Source organism: Pelodiscus sinensis, chromosome 26 (assembly GCF_052426305.1).
Source record: "Pelodiscus sinensis isolate ZL-2025 chromosome 26, ASM5242630v1, whole genome shotgun sequence".
Classification (NCBI taxonomy): Eukaryota; Metazoa; Chordata; order Testudines; family Trionychidae; genus Pelodiscus; species Pelodiscus sinensis.
Window position 1 is genome coordinate 5,229,901 of NC_143077.1, and position 26,342 is coordinate 5,256,242.

General features: G+C 59.6%; 1 protein-coding gene across 11 annotated transcripts in view; it reads left to right on the forward strand.

Moving 5' to 3' along the window:
* Positions 1-4,033: 4,033 nt before the first annotated feature.
* ADGRB2 (adhesion G protein-coupled receptor B2) overlaps positions 4,034-26,342 on the forward strand; it is a 93,714-nt gene continuing 71,405 nt past the window's right edge. For 4 of the 11 annotated variants that reach the window (XR_012897550.2, XR_012897551.2, XM_075908506.2 and 1 more), the window contains exon 1: positions 4,037-4,636. The gene's annotated coding sequence lies outside the window, so the exon portion shown is untranslated. Of the gene's footprint in view, positions 4,637-26,342 lie in introns of all 11 variants that reach the window. The other 7 variants (XM_075908511.2, XM_075908512.2, XR_012897552.2 and 4 more) reach the window with 4 other exon arrangements.

A 26,342-nucleotide genomic window follows, 5' to 3' on the forward strand; every position in this document is an offset into this window, starting at 1 on the left:
CCGTCATCCATTTCCAGCCTCTGACAAACAGAGGCCAGGGACACCATCCTTGCCCAGCCTGGCTAACAGCCATCGATGCACCTAACCTCCAGGAATTTATCTAGGGGTTTTTTTGAACCCTGTTAAAGTGCTGGTCTTCACAACATCCTCTGGCGAGGAGTTCCACAGGTTGACTGTGCGCTGCATGAAGAAAAACTTCCTTTGGTTTGTTTTAAACCTGCTGCCTATTCATTTCATTGGGTGACCCCCTAGTTCTTATATTATGGGAACAAGTAAATCATTTTTCCTTATTTGCTTTTTCCACACCAGTCATGATTGTATAGCCCTCAACCATACCCCCTCCCCCCCACCTTAGTCTCCTCTTTTCTAAGCTGAAAAGTCCCAGTCTTTTTAATCTCTCCTCATCATTTTTGTTGCCCTTTTCTGAACCTTTTCCAATGCCAAGAGATATTTTTTGAAATTAGGTGACCACATCTGTACGCAGCCAATCACTTTAATTGGGGTTTTTTAATGACTGCAGTAAGCTTCAGAATAGGTCACGTATCCTTCCTGAGCACCCACGGATGTATCCCTCTGATGGAGGGCTACCAGTGCCAATGTTCCTTCCAATCTTTTCCACCCATGTGCAGAATAAACTTTGTTGTGTGAACCAAGGCAGGTGTGGATGTGCACCACCCAAAGCATAACCCTAGCTCTGAGTGATTGGCTAATCAGCTGGGCAGAATTGAAATCTCTTCTGAGCACCTGCACAAGCACCCAACTTACAGGGAACACTGACTGCCCCTCTGGCTGATGACAACCCATGAAATAATTGGGCACGTTGCACAGATGTTGAGAGAGACTGGACTCTTGGTAGGATTACATCAGCTTGACCGCTCCAAGGGCAGGGCTCAGATGTAGCCAGGCCTCTGGTGCACGCGTGCTCCAAGGCTAGGGAAATAATTACCCATTAAAACAGCTAACCAGTGAAACGATTAAAAATAGATTGTTTCACCAGTTAACCCTTGGAGGGATGGTGCGGAGCAGCTGGGGCTGTGGTCCCACCAGGGCTGTGGTCCTGCTGTCTCTGTGGGGCAGAGATTCTGTCTGCCAGGTGCGGTGGGGGCTTCTCCAGTCAGGGGCTGGTGCCTCTGGGGTCCTGCTGGCCCTGCCTGCTGCAGCTGGGGTCCCCCTGGACAGGCCACTCCGAGGGGGGGACACCTGTTCTGGCCCAAAACACCACAGGTGGGAGCCGATTCCGACTGGCCCAGCCCTCCTCCGGGGTCCAGACAGGTCCAGTTAAACGGTTACCAGGTAAGCATGCCGGTAAGGGTCATGCTTACCAGGTAACCGGTTAGCCTTGTACCTCCCTAACCTAGACATCACACTGATGCACATGGAGATGCCCAGTGCACGAGCACCTGTCTCTGGGCATGCACACACTCACCAGATCGGTGCACTCATCTCACCTGTGCACACCTACCCCCAGGAGACACCAGCATGGCCATCGAAGTACTCAGCACGCCTGCTTTCAGCTCTTACGCTGCACCTTTCACACCTGCTCCCCTGCACACAGCACATCTCAGCACTTCTGTGCCCCACGCCTGCACCCACGAAATCTATCAGTGGCGGCAGGTTGGACTGATACCAGGCTGGACTGATACCACCTTTCTGAGTCAAAATATTAAGTTAGAGAAACCCACCCACGTGGCCAGACAGCAGGTTGGGGAGGGGCTTCTGCCTGCCCTAAATGCTGTTTGAAGGATTCAGATCTTTAATGCGGACTGGAGCTGGCAGCACAATGTTCCCTCTTATCTTTCCCATCCATGTGCAGAATAATTTTTTGGTGCACTGAGGCGCGTGTGAACGTGCACCACCCATAGCAACCAAAAAGGTAGCGGTGAGTGCTCTGCTAATCAGCTGGGCAGCATAGTAATCTATTGTGTGTGGGCGCACAAGCACCCTGCTTACAGGGAACGCTGGCCCACCTAGTTCATGGGCAGGAAGCAGGAGGAGAAAGAAAACAAGGAGTCCCTGGCTAGGCTCACTCTAACCACTGAGCCAGCCTGTCTCTGTCAGCTGGTGAGCCGTTCAATGGAAACAGTACAGGGGCCATGGCACTACTGTTCACTTTGGGGATTTGCCAGCAGAGGGCAGCCGTGCACAGACATCCCAGCTGTGTCCCTCCCTCCCCATGCCTTGATATCTGCGCATGGGGTGTGACAGGCCAGCAAGGCTGTGTGGTTTGATTGGGTATCCCACACCCCGCCTGTGAAACGATTGTGCCTTTCCACGTCCCTCTGAGCGGCCCATCGCTGTGGGCCCAGGTCACTAGTGAGAGAGGTTCCAGCTGCCCACACGGCAGAGCCACCCAGCTGGGCCCTGGGAGTAATCGGCAGGGGTTGGATAGGGGCAGCAACCCCAGCGGAGGAGAGGGAGTGCTAGGAAGCTGCCAGCTAAAGAAGTCCCTGGAGATGCTGGGGGCATGGGCGGTGGGTGAATGCACACCAGGGAAGGCAAGCCGCAGCCCCTCCCTATCTGCCCCATGCCCTGCCCCTTCCTACTGAGCTAAGCACGCCCCCCCAAGTCACTGCTCCCAGCCCCTGACATCCCCAGAGCCCTTAGCCTCCCCTTCCCAAAGGGTGATGTGCCCCCCCCCCGGCCGGCCAGAGCGCCTGTCAGCAGGGCAGTGGCCCAGTCCTTCTGGCTGAGCAGCCACGCCGTGGCCCCTGGTTTCCCCGCTGGCTGGAGAGAGGGCAATGCCTTCCCTGGCCGCCGTTACCCATGGCCGTGGGACTGGCTGGGGACAGGGACTGGCCGTGAGTCCAGCTGAAAGCCAGGCCACTCCCCTGGGCCACGCGTGACACAGGAGAAGCTCCCTCCTGGGCCCTGTCGCTCTGTGTGGTCTGCGCTGCTGGTCCATGACAGTTCCTGGCCCCTTCCTAGAAACAAGCGGCCCGACTCCAGGCTAACTGCAGACGGTCCGAGCGTGGTGACCCCCAGCCGCAGGCCGAGTCTTTGGCAGGGGAGCGGATTTAGAATGACCACAATGAGCACGTAGACATCACACTGATGTGCACACTCAGCGCACGAGCACACATCTCTGGCCACGTGCACTCACCAGAGCCAGGCACCTGCACCTCATGTAAGCACTCTGCACACTGGCTTTCCGCACCTACACTGCACATTTCACTTCTCCCCCCTCAGCACCTCTGTGCCCCACTGCTCCCCATGCGCCCTCCACGTGCTCCAGACCTCGTGTGCCCAGGCAGTGTGATCATGCTTATGTTCACCCCTCCTGCACGTCTTCACCAAAACAGGCACATGCCTAGACACATGGATGGGTGTAACAGCCTGGAGGCGGATTCAAACCTGGATAGGAGCCTCTCCAGCGAGCTAAAAGCCAGAGCCCTTGTTCTTCTCTCTCACTGTGCCACTGCATGGGCCAGTGAACCACGCTAGGTGTGTGGGTTACATGTGCACACACTTCAACCATGCACGCCCACTCACAACCCATTTGTGCCCACAAACCTCTGCATATCTGGGCACAGCTACACCCACACCTAGGCACAGACACACACACACACACACACCCACCACACTCAGGCACAGCTACACACCCACCCACAGCTAGGCACAGACACACACACCCTGCACACCCAGGCACAGCTACACACAGGCAGGCGCACCTAGGCACAGATACACACACACACCCTCCACACCCAGGCACAGCTACACACACGCACGCACACCTAGGCACATCTACACACCTTTGCGCACCATCTCGAGGGGTACAGGCATCCATGCAACACACTTGGGCGCACACAACACTGCGGTGCCCTACTCAACCCCGCAACCCACCCCCACCCCTAAGCTTATCCGGGAGCAGAGCCAGGCTGGGGAGGGGAGAGGAATGACCCCCCCCCCTGCCGCGAACATGCCAGGGTCACCTTAAATCCCGCTGCCCTTTCGGCTCCCCCCTCGGCGGGGCAGGGCGCGGGCTGCAGCCCGGGCGCAGGGAAGAGGAGGAGCCGAGCCAGCCAGGATGCACCCGCCAGGCCCAGGCGTCTCCCCCCGGCCCGGCCTCCCCCCGCGCCCCGGGCCCGCACCAGCTCCGCCGTGAGCAGCCCGGAGCCTCCTTAAACCCTGGGACTCGCCTCCCCCTCCCCCCCCCCCGCCGCTGCTCTCCGCGCACGCTCCCCAGCCCCATGCCCGGCGCTGCCGCTGTCACTCAGCCCGGCGCGCGCTGCCAGCAGCCGCAAGTGCCCGCGAGCGCGAGCCGCCCCCAGCCCTGCTGCAGGGAGCCGGGGCGCCGCGGGGCCGGGAGCCGGGAGCCTGCCCGCGCCCGAGGATGCAACCCCGCCGCCCGCGGGCGCTGGGCGCCGCCTGCAGCCGCGGAGCCCCCTGGCCGGAGGGGACGCGCAGCCAGTAGCTGGGGCGGGGGGGCCCGTCCGGAGAAGGGTTTTTTAAATTGCTTCCCCCCCCCCCCCCGTCTCCCATTTCACACGATCGGGGCTGCAGAGCGGAGGGGACCTGCCCCCCCGCCCCTCCCCCATTGCGCCTTCCCCAGCCACCGGCCGGCTCTCCGGGATGGCAAACTTCACTTGCTCGGGCGCCGCGTCTCGCCAGGGCTCCAAGTACTGCTAGCAGCGACCAGGTAAGCGCGGGGCCCCGATCCGGGCGGCGGCCTCCCCCCCCCCAGCCAAACCCCCCCGGGCAGCCGGCGGCCGCCATCACGCCTCCTACTCAACTTGGTAATGAGCGCAATTAGCGGGTGCGCTGATTGCGGAATGAAGCTGCCCCATGGCCCCTTCCCCGGGCAGGGAAAGCACCGAGCGGCCTCCGGGCTTCCAAAAAATCCCCTTCGCCTCGGATCGAGCTCCCCCCCCCCCGCCCTTTTTGCACGTTAAAAAATGGGCTGCCTGGCCAGTGAGCGATGGAAGTTTTCAGCGCTGCTTCCCCGCAGGACGGGACAATCGGCTCGGGGGGGGGGGGGCAATACATTCCCCCCTCGAGTGTGCCCCCCCCCAGTCTGTGCAGGCGAAGCTTGCAACGGGTCTTCCTCCGCTGCGTTTTCCTGGAACCAGCGCGATGCCTCCGTGCTCCGCTCTCTCGTTTCTTCGCATCAGCCGCTCCCCCCCCCCCTCCCCGCTTTAATGCGCTGCGATACGCACAGGAGCGGCTCTTCCTTTCCCATCGCTTTGGGGGTGCGCGGCGGTGGGGCGGGGGGATCGATCTGTCGGTGCCCGCCGAAGTCCGTGCAGATCGCGGCGTGGAACGCGCCCGGGGAGGGGGGGGGGCGCATTTCCGAGGAGTTGCAGGCTCGAGCTAAGAGCCCGCTTCCCTCGTCGGCGAATTTGGGGGACATTCCTGCGGAGCGGCGAGCCCGGCCAGGCTTGTGGCTTAGTGCGTTGCTCAGCGACAGCGCCCCCCTCCCCTTTCCCCACTGAGGGCCGAGACCGCCTCATTAGCTGGCTAAGTTTTAATTGGATTAAGCAGCCGCGGTACTTGAATGGGCGCACTCCGGAGGCTGAAATAGACATGTTGGCGTTTTCCCCTGGAGGAGCCGGTGCAACCGATCCGATGGGTTCCCCCTTCGTGCGCTTGGTTCATTCCCCCCCCCCTCCAGTTTCCGATGGGGCAGAGCACGGAGGGGCCAACTTCCCAGCCGCTGGGGAGCAGGGGGGGGGGGGAACAGATTGAATGGACGGGGCATTAGAAGCTCAAAGGCAGTAACAACACGCGGGGGGTGGGGGGGGGGGTGTTGGACGGATTTGCTTTAGCCAAGTGTTCTCTGGCTCCTGCTAGCGGCGAGCCGAGAGCTGGCGCCCCGACACCAGGAGCTGGCCTGCCGATTTGTTTTTTCCTCGCTGCCCATATTCGCCCGTCTGGAACGGCTCTCATTACAAGTATTAATCGGATACATTTCCGTTTGGACAGCAAGACATATGGGGGAGTGTGTGGGGGAGGGGGGTGGGGGGAATCGGACCTGAATAAGAGAGATCACAATTGTGACACGGATTGGAGCGAGAATCCCCCGGGCACTTGTGCAAGCGCGTGGATTTGCACGATGGGCGAGGCGCGCTTCGGTGTGGTGCGCCCCAGCCCTCGCGCACTCGCCCGAGATGACACACCCGGAGGGGGGGAGGGACTGAAAGGCACGTGTGTCCCCTCGGGGGCCGAATTAGCGCACGCAGGGAATTCTCGGTGGGCAGGGAAGGTATTTGCACGGCGGGCACTAGGCGCGTGGAGGCGCGTCTGTGGCATTTGGGGGTTCTGCTCTCGTGCCCGGGGGTGTATGGGCATTGACAGGCGGGTGTAGTGTGCGGCGCGGGCCTTTCTGCACGGGCAAGAGCGTGGAGGTGTGTGGCTGGGGCTGGCTTTGCACGGCCGTCGTGTGCCCGTGTGCTCTGCGGGGTCTTGGCACTAGCACTAGGGTGGGGGTGTTTGCGCCTGTGCCTGTTGTAGAACGCGCCTCTTTCTGCTGGTGCAGGTGGCGGGTGTGCTCGGGTCTCTTGGCACTCGCATCAGGGCGCAAGTGCCAGGCTAAGTCTTGCCGGTACAGGTGTGTGGGGGTGTGGGAGGGTGGGGGGAGCCGCTTCGCGTATTCCTGGGCTTGTGAGCCCCGGGTCTGTCAAGATGGATCCGTCTCTCTGGGCACCGTGGGCGTGGGTGTCCCTGGGCCCGTGGGCGTGGGTGTCCCTGGGCCCGTGGGCATGGGTGTCCCTAGGCCCGTGGGCGTGGGTGTCCCTAGGCCCGTGGGCATGGGTGTCCCTGGGCCCGTGGGCGTGGGTGTCCCTGGGCCCGTGGGCATGCTGTCAAGCGCGCACGCGTGGGCCGTGTGTCGGAGCGCGGGCGCGTGGGGGCAGCGGAGAGCGAGCTTTCTTTCCAGGAGCAGTGGGCGCGCAGAGCGAGCGCTGCTGGTTTCCGAGGCAGGAACTTGTTGAGACGTCGGATGGTTTGAGTCCCTCCCACCCGAGCCAGGCCCGAGGCTGAGGGCGGGGAGAGGTCGCTGGCCCTAAGGGACGCTCGCTACCGGCTTCCCCGAGCGACCCGTGGGTTTCTAGGCTGAGGGCGCTCGGTGCCAACGCTCCCCAGCCGCTGCGCGCTCCCCGGAGTCCCTGGCCTGGCTTGGGACGCGTGTGTCGCTCTGGGAGAGGATTCCCCTCGCCCGGGGGGGGGAAGGGGGTCGGTCCAAAGGGGGCGTTACCATAGGCAAGGGCAGGTCTTGGCTCCCCTCTGTGGGCTCGTTGGGTGCCCCCTGCAGCCTGTCATGGGCCCAGGGAGAGGGCTGTGGCTGGCGAGGCGGCGCGGGGAAGCTCCCGCAGCCCAGCCGAAGCGCAGCGGCCGAGCGTGGGAAAGGCTCCCCTGGGGGGAAGGAGGTGGAACACAATCGCATTCCCAACCCACCCCGCCCGCCCTGACAGGAGCCGCTACACCTTCGGCAGAAACGCACCATCTGCGCCGGGTGGCTCCGGAACGGCGAGGGTGGGATGGCGGCGGCGACCCGGCGGAGCGCGGGGAGGGACCCCAAGGGCAGCCGGAATCCAGCTCGCATCCCACCTGGCTTCTCTACCCGAGGGTGCGGTTCGTAGCCCTGCTGCCAGGGGAGAACGTGCCCCGTCCGGAGCCTGGCTGGCTGGTCCCAGGTGGGTTTGCCTGGAGGCACCTCGATCGCTGAGATTTGGCTCCCCGGGTAGCCCAGGGTGGTGCTGTCCTAAGCTGCTCTGGGCCTGAGGTGTGTGGAATACCATACCTGCCCCCACCACATCCGCCTGTGTATCCGGCGGGGCATGTGCCCATCGCCTTGGCGTCTGGCCTCAGGAGAAACCTGCAAAGAAAATGAAGGTTCTAATGAGCGTTGCAAGCCATGTTCCCTCCCATCTTTTCCACCCATGTGCGGAATAAACTTTGTCACGTACACCGAGGGGCGTTCGAATGTGCACCCCAAGGAAAAACCCAAACTTAGCGGTGGGCACTCTGCTAATCAGCTGAGTGGCATCAGACTCTCTCCTGAACAGCTGCACGCGCGCCCTGCTTACAGGGAAGGCTGGTTGCAAGCCCCTGGCAAGGCAAAACCTCGATGGTTCGATTTTGGGGTGAGGAGATTGACCAGGGAGGTGCTGGTGAGTGTTAGTCCTGGAGGGGAGACAGGCCGGCTCTCTCTCCCTCCGATGGCTTTAGGGGTTCATTCCTCAAGGCAATGGGGAGCTTCTGCTACCTCAACCCTCCCCCTAACTCCCTGCGGGGGACCCCATTCAGTGGGAGAGGGTGGTGCAGCCTCCTTGTCTGGTTTGGCCCTTGATCTTCTCGGGGGGGGGGGGGGGGGTCGAGGCTTAGCAAACTCATTTCATGTCAGCCACCAGGCAGACATGGAATGGGGAACAGGACGGCAGCTGAGCTCTCAGCTTAACAATAGTAACAATTCCTGTCTCTTACAGAGTGCTTTGCAGCGCTAGCATGTTACAAAAGGTTGACATCGATGTTCCCTCAATTTTTCCCTATCCATGTGTGGATTAAGTTTTGTTATGGGCAAAGAGGCATGTATGGATGTGCATAACTTGTAGGAACACATGCTTCTGGCGGTGGGCACTCTGCTATTCAGCTGGGTGGCATCGGAACTGCTCCTGAGTGGCTACCCAAGCAACCAGCTTATAGGGAACACTGGCTGTCGTCATTTTACAGGTGGGGAAACTGAGGCACAGTGCAGCAAAGGGACTTGTCTGTGGTTACACTGCAGACCACAGGATTTTTTTTGAAGTCCTGTCAGAACTTCCCCGAGCTGGGGGTAGCTTGTTTTCATGCTGGCCACACAAATCGCTCTTTGGAGGAGGTTCTGGTCAGTACTGCAACCAACCTGGGATGCGGAATGCGGAGCCTGCTACAAAACATACTTTGGCCAAATCTGAAGGGGGCTGGGGGTGCCTCTCTCTTCTGCAGATCCACGTGGGTGTCAGCCAGCTCCGGGAAGGGTGGGTCCAGAAATCAAGAGGTGGCTTAGGAATGATGCGGCAAGTAGGTGCTTTGAGCCTGGGGCCGAAAGTCAGCGGGAGTCTGTCCACCAACTTCTGTGGGTCAATCCCTCGGGGTATGTCTACACTGCAGAGTTTTTTCGGAAAAACAACTGTTTTTCCAAAAAAAACTTCACTTAACAACCACATGGCAGTCGCATTCTTGTGAAAAAAAAATCAAATGAACAGAGGGGTTTTTCCGACATTGGTAAACCTCTTTCTACGAGGAAGAAGCCTTTTTGCGAAAGAGCTCTTTCAGAAAAAGGCATGTGTCGACGGGGAAGAGGGCGTTCTTTCACAAGAAGAGGAAAGAGGAAAAAGCACAGGTGCCCTGGTGGCCACTCCACCCATAGTAATCACAGCGTACATGCCAGAGAGCGTCCATTCAGTGTGGACGTGCTCTGTCAAAAAAGCAGATGGCTTTTTCGATGCGCTTTTGCAGTGTGGACGCTCTCTTTCAGAAGAAGTTTTTTTGGAAGATCTCTTCTGGAAAAGCTTCTTCCAAAAGAAGCCTGCAGGCTAGACATGGCCCCAGTACCGTGGCATAAGCTCCTGTCTCTAGGAAGAAGGCTGGGAAGATAACCAAGGGAGGGGAGTCTGGGAGAGGCAGAAAGAAAGAGGTTACCGGGTAGAAGTCTCTTGGGTAGTGTGATGTAGTGGGGGGTACCTTGCTGGTTGCTATGCTGGGCAGTGGGGTTGTGAGTGACCTCCACTGGCTGCTGGCTGCAGCACGGCCCAGCAGGGCAGGGGATGAGTCATTATGCAAGGGGGCTTCTAACCTGTCTGACGAGTTATCTCCCAGGGAGCGGAACAATGAGAAGAAGGGGGGTGGAGCCCTGGCTGGGGGCAGGGCTGGAAGTGAGTGAGTTAGTTTCTGTCTGGGAGCATGGAGGAAGCAGCTTAGGGAAAGGGGCTGGAATTTAGGGGCCCAGTCTCTCCCATCTCAAGGGGGGCTGAGGCATCCTAGGCCTGCCCTGTAACCAGATTACATCTGTGCTGTGATGTATCCTGGAGAAGCAATAAACACCCTCTATTCTACTGGTGGTGGAGTCTGTCCATGCCACTACTGGGGTGCAGGAGATGGGAAAACCCCAACGCGCTGTCACAGGTAGCAAAGACAAGAGGCCACATTTTATCCTGCGCCTTCTCGCCTGTATCCTGAAAGGGACTCTTGGTTGAATGGAGTCCCCTGCCTAGCTCCTATAAATCACCCAGGGTCAGTGGTCTTTGGCAGAGAGCAGTCCTTAAGCCTGGAGGGGATTTCGTGGCTCCGGCTCCAGGCCTCGCGCTCCGAGTGGAGTTTTACCAACAGCCATTAAGGAAAATAAATACAAAGGCCTGTGCTTGCCAGTGCTAGCGAGCCTGATCCGGTGATTGGCAAAACAGCACCATTAATTACCGCCTGGCTCGGTTGCTCAGGAAAGGTGGTGGCCGCATGCCTGGGAAGCCAGAGGGAGTGGGGGAGTGAGTGCAAGGGAGGAGAGAGGGAGAAAGGGGAAGCAGGGACTTGCCTTACGGCACCACGGAGTTCCCGCAGGACCCCGCACGGCAGGTATCTGAATGCCCCCCTGCGGTCTCCCCATGGAAGGGGGGGATGCCCCTGGCCAGGTTCACTGCTGGTTTCCGTGGCGTCACCCCAGAGATGGAATTGGGGCCGGTAGCTGTAGTTACTACATACAGAGGGGGCTTTACGATTGTTGGTGTGATGCCAGCAACCGGCCAGGCACTGCAGGCAGGCGGTGGTGGCGAGATGTGGCCCCCCTGCACCTACCGCTCACAGCCGAGGGTCCCGATCCTACTAAAGGATCCAGTGCATGGGCCGTTTCCTGGCTTGACCTTTAAGGAGCAAGCATGCGGGGTCCTGATCGACAGTCTTCAGGGGCAAGGCGTTAGCAGTGGTGACTGCACATCGCATCGGGTCTGGGCAGCGAACGGGACTAACACCCTGGGGCGGAGGTGGGTTTTTTTAATTGTACAGGAGGGAGGGGAAGTCAGGGCTTTGGAAACAGCCCTGTAGGGAAGGCTGCTGCGTATGGTCCGCATGTTCTCCCATCACCGTCGGACAGCCAGGACAACGGGGGCATTATTTGTGCTCGGAGTGTGCCAGGTGCTTTCTGGACACCTAGGGAGTTGCATTTCTTGTCCTCAAAGATCACAGTCACTTCCTATCATGTGATGGTGTTGGGTGGCTCAAGGCAGCCCGGGTGCTCCACCCTACAGGGCTGGCTGCATTCAGTGAAGAGGGTGAAGCCCTTTCTGCCAAGGCGGTTTTGGAATCCATCAGCAGGAAAGGCTCTGTGTAAATGTAAAAGGACTGTTAATTGTTTCCTGCAATTTATGCCCTTGTCCTTGGTGGCCTCTGTGTTAGGAGCTGTCACGTCCCATATATTGTATGTGCACTTTTAAAAGAACACTGGCAGGTTGGAGGCTTTTTGCTACGCTCAATGAAAACCGACTGGTCAGTTTCATGTTTGTTGCTCAATGAAAACCGACTGGTCAGTTTCACGTTTATTGCTCAATGAAAACCGACTGGTCAGTTTCACGTTTGTTTCTCGTCAGTTTCATGTGCCGGTCTGTCCTCTGCTTGGTATAAGATCCAGCATGTCTCCCGCTGAAGTTTTTGGAAAGGTCCCAGATGAGTTATTGGGCTCTTTGGGGCAGAGACCATCTTTGCATTCTGTGTTTGCACAGCGCCTAGCACACCTGAAACCTGGGCCATTCTGGGGGGTCCGGGGCACTCCCCCAGTTTAAATTAATAATAGTGAATGCTAATGATAATAATCCATGATGAATAATGCCGTGTGTGGATTGCGGGGACGGCAGGACAATGTTTGGTTTCAAGGATCACTGTTGAAATAAATGTTGGGTTTTGACTCATCTAAGAAAAAAAATCCAAGTGGCTGACTCACACTGTTCAGTACAGTCCTGATGTTTAAAAAATCCTTAATTTTTATAATCAGGGTGTTTCTGCTCCCCTGGAGAGAGGTTTAGATGGGCTCTTTTACTGCTCCAGGTCTCCCTTTGTAGCGAACCGTGACCCTGCAACTCCCCAGGGGGTGTCTGACACCAGAAATAGCATCTTCCTGGAATGCTCTCCTTGACTTTGGCAGGACAGATGGTTGGATGAAGTGCTGCTCATTGTCCATCTGGGGCCAGCATGTGGGGCTGAAGCATCTGAGTTGTGTTCTTAGCCCATTGGGGCAGCTCCTTTAGGTCAAGTTACTCAGGCGTCTGCAGACTTGTGCAGCAAATCTGACCCGGGTTGAACCTCCCTGATCCGGCACCCTCAGGACCTGACTAGTCCTGAACCAGGGAATTTGCAGGACTAGGAAAGGTCCCTGTTGGTCCCTCTGCTCCTAGCCGCTGGCTCCTGGGGCTCTGCTGCTCCAGACCCCAGGGTGCCAGGGCTCCCCTGCTCTGGTTGAAACCCCAAAAGTCTCTCCTGTTCCATCCACCAGCCCCAGGGCTCTGCTTCCAGGTTCCAGGGGCTCCGTTTGACCCCAGCCTGCTGGTTTTTCCCTATGAGTGCTTCAGTCCAGGAGTACCCCGGGGGTCACCGATGATGCCAGACCAGGGGTGTTGCTGGACTAGGGAAGTCTGGATTACAGAGGGGGAGACATTGGAGAGGGTCCAGAGAAGAGCAACAGAAATGATGAAAGGTCTAGAGAACATGAGCTATGAAGGGAGACTGAAAGAATTGGGTTTGTTGAGTTTGGAAAAGAGAAGATTGAGGGGGGACATGAGAGCCGTTTTCAGGTATCTAAAAGGGTGTCATAAGGAGGAGGGAGAAAACTTGTTCATCTTGGCCTCTGAGGATAGAACAAGAAGCAATGGGCTTAAACTGCAGCAAGGGAGCTTTAGGAAAAAGTTCCTAACTGTCAGGGTGGTTAAACACTGGGATAAGTTGCCCAGGGAGGTTGTGGAATCCCCATCTCTGGAGATATTTAAGAGTAGGTTAGATAAATGTCTATCAGGGATGGTCTAGACGGTGCTTGGTCCAGCCATGAGGGCAGGGGACTGGATTTGACGACCTCTCGAGGTCCCTTCCAGTCCTAGTGTTCTATGATTCTATGTAAAAAGTTCTGTCCTCTCCAATTTCTCCCTTCTCGCGGGAGTCACTGATAACAGACAGACACACAGACTCTTTCCAGACTGCCACATAGACTCCTTCAGTGGTCCCCACTGGATGCATTTCTGTCAGTCTTCGCTTGGGTCAGAAATATAGAGCATGGGATGAGGGGCATGAGAGCTGGGCACAGTTACCCCTGGGTGTGTGTGTGGGGGGGATCCAGCCATGGAATAAACTTCGAGAGTGATACCCCCTCCCACCTGCCCCCTTCTCTCCTAGTCCGCTCGGAGCTGGGTGGGAGATTCCTAGTTCTAGGCGACACAGCCGGGCCGGTTCCAGTTGAACTTTGGAGCTAAAAACAGCAGCCTGGCGGTGGTGGGGTAAGTGGTCGTGGTGAGGTGGGACTTGTCCGGAGCACTGTCCGAATCCCCTGGGCACGGATTCTCAGGGCTCGCCTCTCTTACCGGTTGCGCTGAGCAGCAGAAAAGGGCGAGCGCGTTGGGTTCCTATTTTGAGTGTGCTGGCCAGATGGGTGTGCTGCATGATCCACCTTTTCTTCCTGACCCCTCCTGGGCCAGGCGGAGCTGGGGAATGACAGTGGGGCAGCTGATTCACTTTGCTCTGGTGATGTGATTTCAGTGACAGGGATCTGTTGGTGTGCACCTGGGTTTTTCAGAGACACTCAAAGTGCTGGATGTGTCCTAGGTGCAAACCCCTCCCTTCCCCAGCTGTTTAGAAAAGTTTAAATAACCCCAGTGCATGTACAGCCTGCTCCCAATCCCAAGGGAATCCCAACACAGCGACGGTTAATTGCAGCTGAGTTACTGTTGGGTTTCCTGTGGATTTTTACATTTTTTTCCTTCCAACAACCTGGTGAATAACAAACCCCAGCTGATGTGTCTACATTCCCAACCGCCCAGACTTGAGAGAAAGGCATCTGCTTTTACTGGGAAGTGTTAGGGGAAATCTGTGCAAGCCGTCTTCTGCGCTCCATGTGTGGCAGCTGGAAACAATTCTGCGTGAGGCAGGTATTTAACATCCTCCCTGGAGAGAGAGAAACCCAAGAGACTTTAACTGGTTTCAGACGGGCTGGGTTTCTCACCTCCTGGAGGGAGCTCTCTGGAGAATTAATGCACCTGCATGACAGATAATTTGCTGATGCGTTCTCCTGTCTGAGTGGGCCCAGTGTGAGGCGGCTGGAGCTGCGGGGGTTTTTAATGAAGAGATTTGTACGGCTTGTCTGAACACAGGATCCCACTACACTTTTTGCAGGTGTTGGGGTTTTTGCCCTCCTAGGTAATTAGATTATGTCTCCCTGAAGTCACTGCCCAGTTTCAGGGGAATAGAGTCTTTCTGTCCTAAAACCTCGTTTAGCATCCATGTGTGTGGCTGTAAGATAGCTGTTGCGTTCCACCCCAGAGCTGGCTGCATTTCAGGTGCAGGTGATGAAATTCCTTAGTTGGAAAAGGGCATTGGGATGTACGATACTGTGTTCCTGAAGATAATTGTACTATGTAATTAAAAGATCAAGGGCCAGATACCGATCAGACTTAGGCTGCTGAACCTCTGCCGAGCTCCATAGGGTTACTCTGGATTTATCCCAATGTAAGTGCAATCTGGGCCTCGTGTTACTGGTGTACACTGCTAAAATGTGCCATGGCATCTCCTACCTCAGAACGGCCACCCTAGGTCAGATCAATGGTCCGTCTAGCCCAGTGTCCTGTCTTACAGTGGCCAATGCCACTGAACCCTGTTAGAGCCCTGGCTTTCACAACATCCTCTGGCGAGGAGTTCCACAGGTTGACTGTGCGCTGAATGAAGAAATACTTCCTTTGGTTTATTTTAAACCTGCTGCCTATTCATTTCACTTGGTGACTCCTAGTTTTTGTGTTCTAGGAAGGCATAAATAACTCTTTATTCACTTTCTCCACACCAGTCATGATTTTATAGACCTCTATCCTATCCCCCCTTAGTCATCTCTTTTCCAATCTGAAAAGTCCCATTCTTATTAATCTCTCTCTGTTTATATGGGGCTCTTATGATCAGTGGTAGACTACTGAGCTATCCCCTGGTGTCTCCTATTAGGGCTGCTATTCAGGAGACTTGTGTGTAAACACAAGTGTCTCCTGATCCTTTTTACCCTGCTGCTGAGGTTTCCCGTCAGTCTCTTGCCTCCCAATTCACTCCCAGGGAAGGCTGCGTTTCTCTCTATGGCTCTAGGGCAGGGTGCATGCCCAGTGCAGAGTTCTGGCAAGGAGACAGAGGCAGGATGGAAGCCTGAGTGTAACCGTGAAGGTTAATGACAAATCACCTGTCCCGCTCCCTCCCGTCCCATAGAGAGCCCCTTGGTGGGGCACGGGGGTCAGCAGTGGCTCCCTGGGGTGGAGAGGCCCCCTCCCCGCTGGTAAACAAGTTACTTAAGTTTAGCTTGGCCAAAGTTTACAGGTCTTAAGCTTCAGGTTACCTGCTAACGCCCCGGGCTCCTTGCATTGCTGCTGCATATAATAAAGCCAACTTTATTTGGTCTTCTCATCTCAGAAAAGATCTACCGGCATTAGAAAAGGTTCAGAGAAGGGCAACTAAAATGATGAGGGGTTTGGAATGGGTCCCAGATGAGGAGAGATTAAAGAGACTGGGACTTTTCAGCTTGGTAAAGAGGAGACATAGGGTGTGTCTAGACTACATGCCTCCTTCGACGGAGGCATGTAGATTAGCCAGATCGGAAGAGGGAAATGAAGCCGCGATTAAAATAATCGCGGCTTCATTTAAATTTAAATGGCTGCCCCGATCTGCCGATCAGCTGTTTGTCGGCAGATCGGGGGAGTCTGGACGCGATGCCCCGACAAAGAAGCCTTTCTTCATCGACACAGGTAAGCCTCGTGAAACCAGGCTTCTAATGCTTCATTTCCCTCTTCCGATCTGGCTAATCTACATGCCTCCGTCGAAGGAGGCATGTAGTCTAGACACACCCTAAGGGGGGATGTGATAGAGGTCTATAAAATCATGAGTGGTGTGAAGAAAGTGAATAAGGAAAAGTTATTGACTTGTTCCCATAATATAAGAACTAGGGGCCCCCAAATGAAACTAATGGGCAGTGGGTTTAAGACAAATAAAAGGAAGTTCTTCTTCACATGGCACATAGTCAACCTGTGGAACTCCTTGCCTGAGGAGGTTGTGAAGGCTAGAACTAGAACAGGTTTAAAAGTGAACTAGGTAAATTCATGGAGGTTAAATCCATAAATGGCTATTAGCCAGGATGGGTAAGGACTCAGGAATGGTGTCCCTAGTCTCTGTGTGTCAGAGGGTGGAGATGGATGGCAGGAGAGAGATTGCTTGATCGTTCCCTGTTCGGTTCACTCCCTCTGGGGCAGCTGGAATTGGCTGCTGTCGGCAGACAGGATACTGGGCTGGATGGACCTTTGGTCTGACCCATCTGGCCGTTCTGACGTTCTTAACTAGACTGCACAGCCGTGACTGTACCGAAGGCCAGCGGCTCCACCGGGCTGTAGCTGCGAGGGGATCCGCCCAGTTCAGCTCCGCACAGCGCACTGGCGTGGGATCGCGGCGCATGGCGGTAACTGCTGCCGGCCCGGATGTGCCGGGACCCTGGCTGGGCTTCTGGGGAGGCCCACGTGGAGAATCGCTGGGGCTTTAGCATGCCGGGCTGCGCCGCAGACTCTAAGGGAAGGATTGGCCCCGGGCATGAGGGATGGAAAAGGTTCATTGGCTAACCGGTTGCCTGGTAAGCATTAGGCTTCCGGGAATGCTTCCTCAGTAGCCACTTAGCTAGACTGCCAGCCCCGGGGAGCCGCCCGGCGGGAGCCTCACGAGGTCAGGGTGGCAGGAGGGCCACGTGGTGAGCAGCTGGGATCTGGCCATGCTGCCATGGATCCACCCACAGAGGTGCCAGCGATCCCGGCCCGGGCGGCCCCAGCTTCCTGCAGTGGCCCCAAGCCCCTCTCCCGGACGTGGCTCCCAGCCACGCTGCCACCCGGCTCCCACGCCCCGCTGGATCCAGCTCTTGCAGCAATAATAAGAGCCCCGTGCCTTGCCCCCACCAGTGGTTAACTGGTTCAATGATATCATTTGAATCGCTTCATTGGTTAATATTGTTGATCAGTATTTACATCCCTACCGGGCACAGGACCAGCATGAGACCCCGGCACCTGTACTAGGGCTGCTAGAGCAGCGTGCGGTGGGTCTGGCCCCCAGCAAGAGGAGGAATTTCACCCCGAGCACCCAGGGCTGGGAGGAGAGAGAGGTGCCTCGCCGTGCCCTTCCTCCCTCCGGCTACGTCTACACTGCAAGATTTTTGTGCAAAACCAGCTGCTTTTGCACAAAAACCCATGGAGCGTCCACACCTCAACTGCGCTTTGGCACAAGGAAATCGAGAGTAAAATGGCAGAACAGAGGGGGTTTTCCGCCAAAGGTAAACGTCCTTTTACGAGGAATAATTCCCTTTTGGGCAAGAGTTCCTGGGCAGTACAGCAAGTGTGGACACTCCAGAGGGGTTTCTTGTGCAAAACCCCCCTATGGGAAAAAACACAGGTGCTCTAGTCTCCTTTCTGTGAATGGCCATCAGAGCTTTCCTGCGCAGGAGCGCCCGTGCAGTGTGGACGCTCTCTTACGCAAAAGCACCTTGCTTTTACCATGTGCTTTGAGCTGTGGACGTGCCCTTGCGCAAGAAGCATGTAGTGTAGCCTCTGTGCTTGGTGCTCTCCAGCGCTTTCGGGGCAGGGGGGAGCCACTTTGAATGGCATTGAGCTCCTGCCATGCTCTAAGGCGGCCGGTGCCTTAGAGCAGTGGTCACCATCCTGTTGATCGGGATCTACTGGTCGATCTTGGAGCCTCTGGCAGGTGATCCTGATTGGTTGGGCCACTGCTGCTCATCTCCTGCCCTTTGCCTTGGAGCTGCCCCTCCCTCTGGGAGTCTCCTCTTTTCTGTGCCAGGCAGGGGAGGGAAAAGAGAGGTGCTGATGTCAGAGTGGCCCCTCTCCCACCCTGTATCCTTTTTCCTCAGAGCAGAGAGGGGCCCAACAGGACTAGGGAGGGAGTTTGCTGGCTGCTTTAAGGAGCGGGGCAGGGCCAGGGCAGGGGTGAAACAGGCCCCTGAAACAGGGAGCAACTTGGGGGTACAGAGACCCTCTGCTTCCCCTGAGGCCTTGTAGGGTCCTGCCTGTGGCTTGGGCATCGGATCTCGCTGCCCTCTGACTCTTGTGCTTTACCTGCTGCCTTTCCACCTCTGGCTCAGAAGCGAAGCTGAGCAGTCGGAGGGTTTCGCTCAGGGAGAACCAGCTGCAGCCAAGGTGGTGGGGGTGACTTGACCAGGGTCGCCCTCTCCTCTGTGTCAGTCTTAAGCACCAGTCCCCGTTTTGGCGCTAGGGGGCGCTCTGCTGCCGGGGTGTGGGATGGGTCAGTCAGTAGGGGGTGCTCACCTCTGAGTCATTGTCCACCCCAACCACCCAGCCTATTGCTTGGAGCGCGTGTGCTGGAGTTTTGGGAGACCTAAACCCCATTTATCTGGCCATGGTGCGTTTTGCAGGCGCCGGAGCTGTGAGCCAGCATGGCCGGTCGGGACCCCTGCCCCCGGGGTTGTCAAACCTGGTTCCAAAGAGATACCGCTGTCCTCCCGCTCAATGGCTGGGCTGCGTTGCTGTGAGCTGTCAGGGCTGCCCCGCCCCGCCCCAGAGGTGGCTGCATTTTGGTGTCAGGCAGAGCGAGTGCGAGACTCGCAAGGCTGAGAGCAGCTGGATCAAGGTGAGCGTGGCTCCAGGCTGCTCCACGCTGGACCCCAGGGTTATTCCGGGGAAGGGGAAGGGCAGGGGGCTGCATCGTGCGCTCCTGCCAGAGATCGGGATGCGTGCGGGAACGCTTCTGCAGCCCCGGGGAGCCCTCGGCCAAGCACGGAGCCTGTCCCCACCTGACCTGCGTCTCCGGAGGCGCTCTGCCGCTCCAGCGTGGAGCTGGGAAGCCCTGCCGCGGGCCCGGGGTCCTTAATGGATTCTTTGAAACCATAAGCAGAAAATGAGTCTCCTGTGCCCCACATTCCAGCCGGCGAGTTAGCTTCCCATTAGCGCTACAAAGCAGGCGCTTGCCTAGCCGGGCCGGCCGCCCGCTCCTTGGCCTGCCGCTAATGGCCGATCCAGCCAGGGAGAGCGGGGGGGGGGGGATGCCGCCGTCGAGGGGGGGAACTGCAGAGGCACCGCTGCAAGGGGGCTGCATCCCGCAGAGGACGCGCGTGCAGGGTTTTGCGCCCCCTTGAAGAGCGGGGGCAGCTTGCGAGGTTTCCCTCTCTGCAGCTGAACTCTCTGTACCGTGCTGGGGAGGGGGCAGGGGTAAAAACGTGCCACCCCAATTGAGCCCTCTCCTGCCTGCCTGGAGGCTGCAGCTGGCTCGGGGTATGTCTGCACAGCAGCGAGACGCCCGCAGCCGGCCAGTGCCAGCCGACGTGGGCTCGCGGGGCTGTTTCACTGCGGGTACGTCTGGGCTCAGGCTGGAACCCGGGTTCTAGGTTCCAGTCCCGCGGTGCCGCATTGTCCAGGGGTACGCTACGCGGCCCGGACAATGTCCCAAAGAATCTACAGCCGGCTTCCTGCCCACTTATCTCCCCATCAGCCTGGGCGGGCGGCTGCAGGGGCCGAGAGTCACCCAGTTTGAAACACGCGCCGTGTAAATGCCAGCGGAGAGTCCAACGCGGTCCGGGGCTCCCGTAGCTGGGGCTTGAAGAAACACCCCAGATAGTGCAGGAGCTGGCCCCGGCAGCAAGATCGAATGCTAAAGGAGTTCTCCTCCCCTCTCCCCATGGGCAGCTACGCCGAACTAGCTCACTTCACGAGTGCCAGGCTAGTCAGCGTCCTCTTGTGCCCAAGCCCTTCGTTGTGCGTGGTCTGGGGGCACGGCCCTTCCGGCCCCTTTCGGACAGCGGTGGTGGGTTCGGTGCCCCGGCACGCCTGGTGTAGCCGGTAAGTGCTGTGCATTTGACAAAGGAGGCTGGGGCTTCCCCATGGCCGGCTCCGATACGGGTGCTTCCAAACGAGGACGGGATTCTGTCTGATTCCGACTGGGCTGGGAAGGGCTGGAAGGGACCTGGCGAGGGCCTCAGGTCCAGGCCCCTGCCCTCACGGCAGGACCAAGCTCCGTTTAGATCATCCCTGATCAGGGTCTAACTTGCTCCTAAATATCTCCACGGATGGGGATTCCACAACCTTTGTGGCCAACTCAGCAGTGTCCAGATAGTCCAAAAGCCATGGCCCAGTGCTTCCTGCTTGCTTGTGTTGGCAGCAGTTGTAGCGCGGGCTGTGCACATTGTGCGGCAGCGTGTGTCTATGTTGGAAAGTGCACAGGCGTGTGCTGCTGGTTATGCGCGGGGAGGGTGGAACGGGGCTTTTACGCTAGTGTTTTTAGCGTGTGTGTGTGTTGGGTGTGTGGTTGGATTTGTGTGTGTTGCGTTGTATTCTTCACTGGTTCTTACGCTGCGCTCCTCACGAGAGCCGGGTACAGGTTTTTGGGGCCCAAACCTTTTTAAGATTTGTGTTGCTGCAAAACACACCCGTGGACCAGCCGGGTCATTTCACGGACTCAGCTTGATTTCCCGCCGGCGGTTGCGGGCGAAATGAAACAAGCGTGGATTTCCGCACTCTGCAAATGCACCGTTTTGGTGCTGCCCAGGAAAAATCTCCCTGACGTGAGCCACAAAGCGAAGGAGGCGGCAGCGCTGCCCGGAAACCTGCGGCCCTGGGCCTCTCCCCTCGGCTTTGAGAGACCCGGGTTCGAATCCCTGCGCTGGAGGCGGGACGTGACCTCAGGCTGTTGTTTGTCCGGGGCAGAATCTCTGCCACCTCGCAGGGTGGCTGTGCCGATAACCGTGGGCCCGTCTCCGTTACCGAGGATTGATGCCAGCGAGGCTCCGTTGCTTGTGAGCCGGGTTATTTTTAGCTCTATACGGGGCTCTCCGTGGGCCCCCAGAGAAATGAAACCCAGTGCAGGGGCCCCCTGCCTGAAGGCCTCGCTCCCTGCCCCCGGACCTGTGGGCTGCTCGCTCCTGTCTCTGTCTTGTCTGGCGGAGCCTCAGCCAGCAGGATCCCCCCCTCAGCTCCCGCGGCCATCAGCCAGGCGCTGCTGCCGGGCTCTTGCGCTGCCAGAGGGCAGGCAGGGGCGGGCGTGGGGCCTGACCACTGGCCCAGGAGGGGCACCAGCTCACTGCGGACGCCTCGTGCCGCTCTCCCAGCTGACACCAGACGTGGACGAAGAAATTGCTCCCCAAGGGGTGGGACTCCCAGCCCCGGACCCCACGTGGGACCAGCGGGGCGGTCGCACCGCTCTCCGTGCAGAGCCCTCCAGTCGGGCATCTACCAGGCTTGGCTTAGAAGCGCCGTTAATAGCTGCCTGGCCTCCTGTGCGCCAGTGGCGGGACGGCTCCTAACGCCGGGCAAGCGAAGGCTGAGTGTCCTCCCAGCCCCCCGGCCTGTCTCCCCTGGCGTGCAGCCTGGGGGCAGCTGTTCGTGCTGTTCCAGCAGCCCCACCAGACCCCAGAGCTTGGGTGTGTTCCCGGGATGGATGGCGCCTCCATCTGCACAGCGCCCCCTGCTGCTCTTCTGGAGTATCCGGGCAGCACTCGCTCCAGGGGGAGAGCGCCCCCTGCTGAGCTCCCTGCGCCATAGCACCCCATGGTTGCACTGCCAGAAGGTGAGCGCCCCCTGCTGAGCTCCCTGCTCCACAGCACTCCACGGTTGCCCTGCCAGAGGGGGAGAGCGCCCCCTGCTGAGCTTCCTGCGCCATAGCACCCCATGGTTGCACTGCCAGAGGGAAGAGCGCCCCCTGCTGAGCTCCCTGCGCTATAGCACCCCATGGTTGCACCTCCAGAGGGGGTGAGCGCCCTCTGCTGAGCTCCCTGCTCCACAGCACCCCAGGGTTGCACTGCCAGAGGGGGTGAGCGCCCCCTGCTGAGCTCCCTGCGCCATAGCACCCCATGGTTGCACCTCCAGAGGGGGTGAGCGCCCTCTGCTGAGCTCCCTGCTCCACAGCACCCCAGGGTTGCACTGCCAGAGGGGTGAGCGCCCCCTGCTGAGCTCCCTGCGCCATAGCACCCCATGGTTGCACTGCCAGAGGGAAGAGCGCCCCCTGCTGAGCTCCCTGCCCCATAGCACCCCATGGTTGCACCACCAGAGGGGGTGAGCACCCCCTGCTGAGCTCCCTGCGCCATAGCACCCCATGGTTGCACTGCCAGAAGGTGAGCGCCCCCTGCTGAGCTCCCTGCTCTACAGCACTCCACGGTTGCCCTGCCAGAGGGGGAGAGCGCCCCCTGCTGAGCTTCCTGCGCCATAGCACCCCCAGGGTTGCAACACCAGAGGGAAGAGCGCCCCCTGCTGCCCCCTTCCCTGCTCTGGGCAGTAAAGTGTTCATGGGGCCATGACTTGGGCACATGGTCCCCTGGAGGGGGAGCACCTGGTAGCTCTCCAGCTGCTGGTGGCACATAGCGACCCGCCTGAGCAGGGTCCTTCTAGTGTGGCCGGCTCCCTCCTTTCCCCCACCCTGCCCCATGGCGAGGGCCCGTGGAATGGGCGCTGGCAGTGCCAACATGGAGCTGTCAGGAAGAATGAGCGTCAGGGCTCGCTCTGCTGGAACTAATGAAAACGAAGAGCCGGGAAGCAGGAGACACATCTTCCCCCGAGGGAGCACTTTCCCCTGCACGCGGGGCCTGCCTGACGGACGAGGAGCCGGCTCCATCACTGCCTCATTAGCTCTCGCCTCGCGGCTCCCTCTGCCGGCCTGAGCCCGGAGCCCCGAGCTGATCTCGCCTGGTGCCCCCGCCCTTCACAGCAGTGACGGGCCTGCCAGGTGGGCAAACGCCTGAGGGACGCGTCAGGGCCTGGCCTGGCCTTCTCGGCGGGGGCACCGTGGCTGTGCCTGCTTGCGGCGCCGCACTGGGGAGCGGCCTCGTGTCCTGACCCGGCTGCCTGACCTGGCGGGACCTTGGGAAGCTGGGAAGAGACCGTGCGTTGCCGGATCTGCCTGTCACCGCGCCGTCCGGCACTGCAGGGACACCCAGCACGACGCCCGGCAGCTGCACAGTAGGGGGAGCATGAGGCCACGTCCGCGGGGGGGGGGGGGACACAGAGGTCTGCCTGTTACCTCGCGGGGGCCACGTGGTGCAGCGTGACGGGATGGAACATCCCGGCGTCCCCCTGTGCTAGGTGAACACGCCCCCCACCCCCAGTGACCGCACAGGAGTTTATTGCATCTCCAGGATACAGCACAGCACAGGTGTAATCTGGTTACAGGAACTGGGGCTAGGAGGCCTCAGGGCCCCCCCTTGAGATGGGGGGTGGCTGGGCCCTACAATTCCAGCCCCCTCCCCAGCCCCTTCTCCCCTGCTTCCCAGACAGAAACTGACTCTCCTCCAGCCCTGCCCCCCAGACGGGGGTTGGTCTCCCCCTTCCTCCCTTTGTCTCTCTCCCTGGGAGGCGACCTGTCAGACAGGTTGGGAGCCCCTGGCCTAGTGACTCATCTGCTGTCCTGCTGGGCCGCCAGTGGAGTCACCCACTGCCCAAGCCCAGCAACCAGCAAGGCACCCCCGTACCACGCCGGGTTATAGAGCAGACAGCACCCCCCACTCCGTCACCAGGTCTCCGGTGAGTCACCGATCCGTCACTCCCTGCACTTGGCATTGGAGCCCAGGAGAGTCGGTCGCACTCAATCTCTTCCCACCGGCTCGGTGCTGGCTCCACCCCCCGCCCCCCCAGCTCCCAGGCCTCTCCTGCACCCCCGCGGGGGGGACTTGGAATCCCCTTTCTGCTCCCCCATGGGGAGGCGGCTTCGGCTCTGGGGACCGCCCACTGGCTCCCCTACGAGCCCGTTCCTCCTGCTTCCTGCCAGGATCTAGCAGGGGGTTGGGTCTCTCTAGCTCACCCAGGCCTTGGCCAACTCTGCTGGCCCTGCCATGAAGGTGTGTGTGGGGGGGGGGGGGAGTTCGCCTCATCGTGATGAGAACAGGACGGAGACCCAGCAGACTCATTGCATGTGAGTTGCTCTCTAGTAACCCTGCAGCCCTGGGCCGGATTAGAACCAGCGACCTAACCGCAGCCAGGCTACTGGCCTGGCCGGGGGATGAGCCTCCCTGGTTCCTCCTGCTCTTCTGGGGCAGCAGCTCAGGTCAGAGCTCCCAGCGTTAAAAGGCAGCTGTTAATTAAGAGGTTACGTTGCTGAGCGGGAGTGGGGGGGACTCGCTCCTTAGCTTCTCGCCCCAAATTACCCACCACCTGGGGGCTTTGCCGAGGAGCCGGGAAGGGGTGGAGGGGCCCCGGGGCCGGAGAGACGCAGCCAGCATGTCGCACGAATTGTGAGTGTCCTCCCGGGGTGCGTGTGACAGCGAGATGCTGGTGAAGGCCGTCGATATTTATGGTGCCCTGAGATCGCTGCGGCTATTGGGCGGTGCGCGGCGGATCCGAGCACGCCCAGGGCTGGGGGAAAGGGGGCCTTTCCCCGGGCTGTGTGTGCAAACGGGGGAGGGGAGGTGTACACAGGAGCGGGTGGTGAGCACGCAGCGTTTGCAGGCAGGGGCTGTGTGCGTGCGTGTGCGCGTGGTGAGCACGCAGCGTTTGCAGGCAGGGGCTGTGTGCGTGCGTGTGCGCGTGGTGAGCACGCAGCGTTTGCAGGCAGGGGCTGTGTGCGTGCGTGTGCGCGTGGTGAGCACGCAGCGTTTGCAGGCAGGGGCTGTGTGCGTGCGTGTGCGCGTGGTGAGCACGCAGCGTTTGCAGGCAGGGGCTGTGTGCGTGCGTGTGCGCGTGGTGAGCACGCAGCGTTTGCAGGCAGGGGCTGTGTGCGTGCGTGTGCGCGTGGTGAGCACGCAGCGTTTGCAGGCAGGGGCTGTGTGCGTGCGTGTGCGCGTGGTGAGCACGCAGCGTTTGCAGGCAGGGGCTGTGTGCGTGCGTGTGCGCGTGGTGAGCACGCAGCGTTTGCAGGCAGGGGCTGTGTGCGTGCGTGTGCGCGTGGTGAGCACGCAGCGTTTGCAGGCAGGGGCTGTGTGCGTGCGTGTGCGCGTGGTGAGCACGCAGCGTTTGCAGGCAGGGGCTGTGTGCGTGCGTGTGCGCGTGGTGAGCACGCAGCGTTTGCAGGCAGGGGCTGTGTGCGTGCGTGTGCGCGTGGTGAGCACGCAGCGTTTGCAGGCAGGGGCTGTGTGCGTGCGTGTGCGCGTGGTGAGCACGCAGCGTTTGCAGGCAGGGGCTGTGTGCGTGCGTGTGCGCGTGGTGAGCACGCAGCGTTTGCAGGCAGGGGCTGTGTGCGTGCGTGTGCGCGTGGTGAGCACGCAGCGTTTGCAGGCAGGGGCTGTGTGCGTGCGTGTGCGCGTGGTGAGCACGCAGCGTTTGCAGGCAGGGGCTGTGTGCGTGCGTGTGCGCGTGGTGAGCACGCAGCGTTTGCAGGCAGGGGCTGTGTGCGTGCGTGTGCGCGTGGTGAGCACGCAGCGTTTGCAGGCAGGGGCTGTGTGCGTGCGTGTGCGCGTGGTGAGCACGCAGCGTTTGCAGGCAGGGGCTGTGTGCGTGCGTGTGCGCGTGGTGAGCACGCAGCGTTTGCAGGCAGGGGCTGTGTGCGTGCGTGTGCGCGTGGTGAGCACGCAGCGTTTGCAGGCAGGGGCTGTGTGCGTGCGTGTGCGCGTGGTGAGCACGCAGCGTTTGCAGGCAGGGGCTGTGTGCGTGCGTGTGCGCGTGGTGAGCACGCAGCGTTTGCAGGCAGGGGCTGTGTGCGTGCGTGTGCGCGTGGTGAGCACGCAGCGTTTGCAGGCAGGGGCTGTGTGCGTGCGTGTGCGCGTGGTGAGCACGCAGGGTTTGCAGGCAGGGGCTGTGGGCGTGCGTGTGCGCGTGGTGAGCACGCAGCGTTTGCAGCCGGGGTGCCCGCTGGGAGCCCGAGTTGCCAGCATCCGCTTTCTTTGCTGGGCTGTCAGGCTGGTACCGGCCCCCACCCCACCCCCGGAGGTGCTGGTCACTGTCATCAGCTGCCCCTGGGCCTGCGGGCAGCACCCACAGCCTCAGAGCAGTGCCAGGGGGCTGCTGTGGAGAGCAGGGCAGATGGGACGCCCCAGGGCGAATCGGTACGACGGACCCTCCCTCGCCGGGTTCTGCTGGGTCCGCTGTGTATCTCCGGGAAGTGGTGCCACTGGGGCTCCCTGCATGGAGCATCTCTCTGCTTCCTCGCCCCCTGGCAGCGTGGCCACAGGCCCTGGTGTCACAGCGCCACGCGCGTCCGTCCTGGGGCGTAAAGGGCAAATTGTCCCTGCGTCTCTGCCCAGG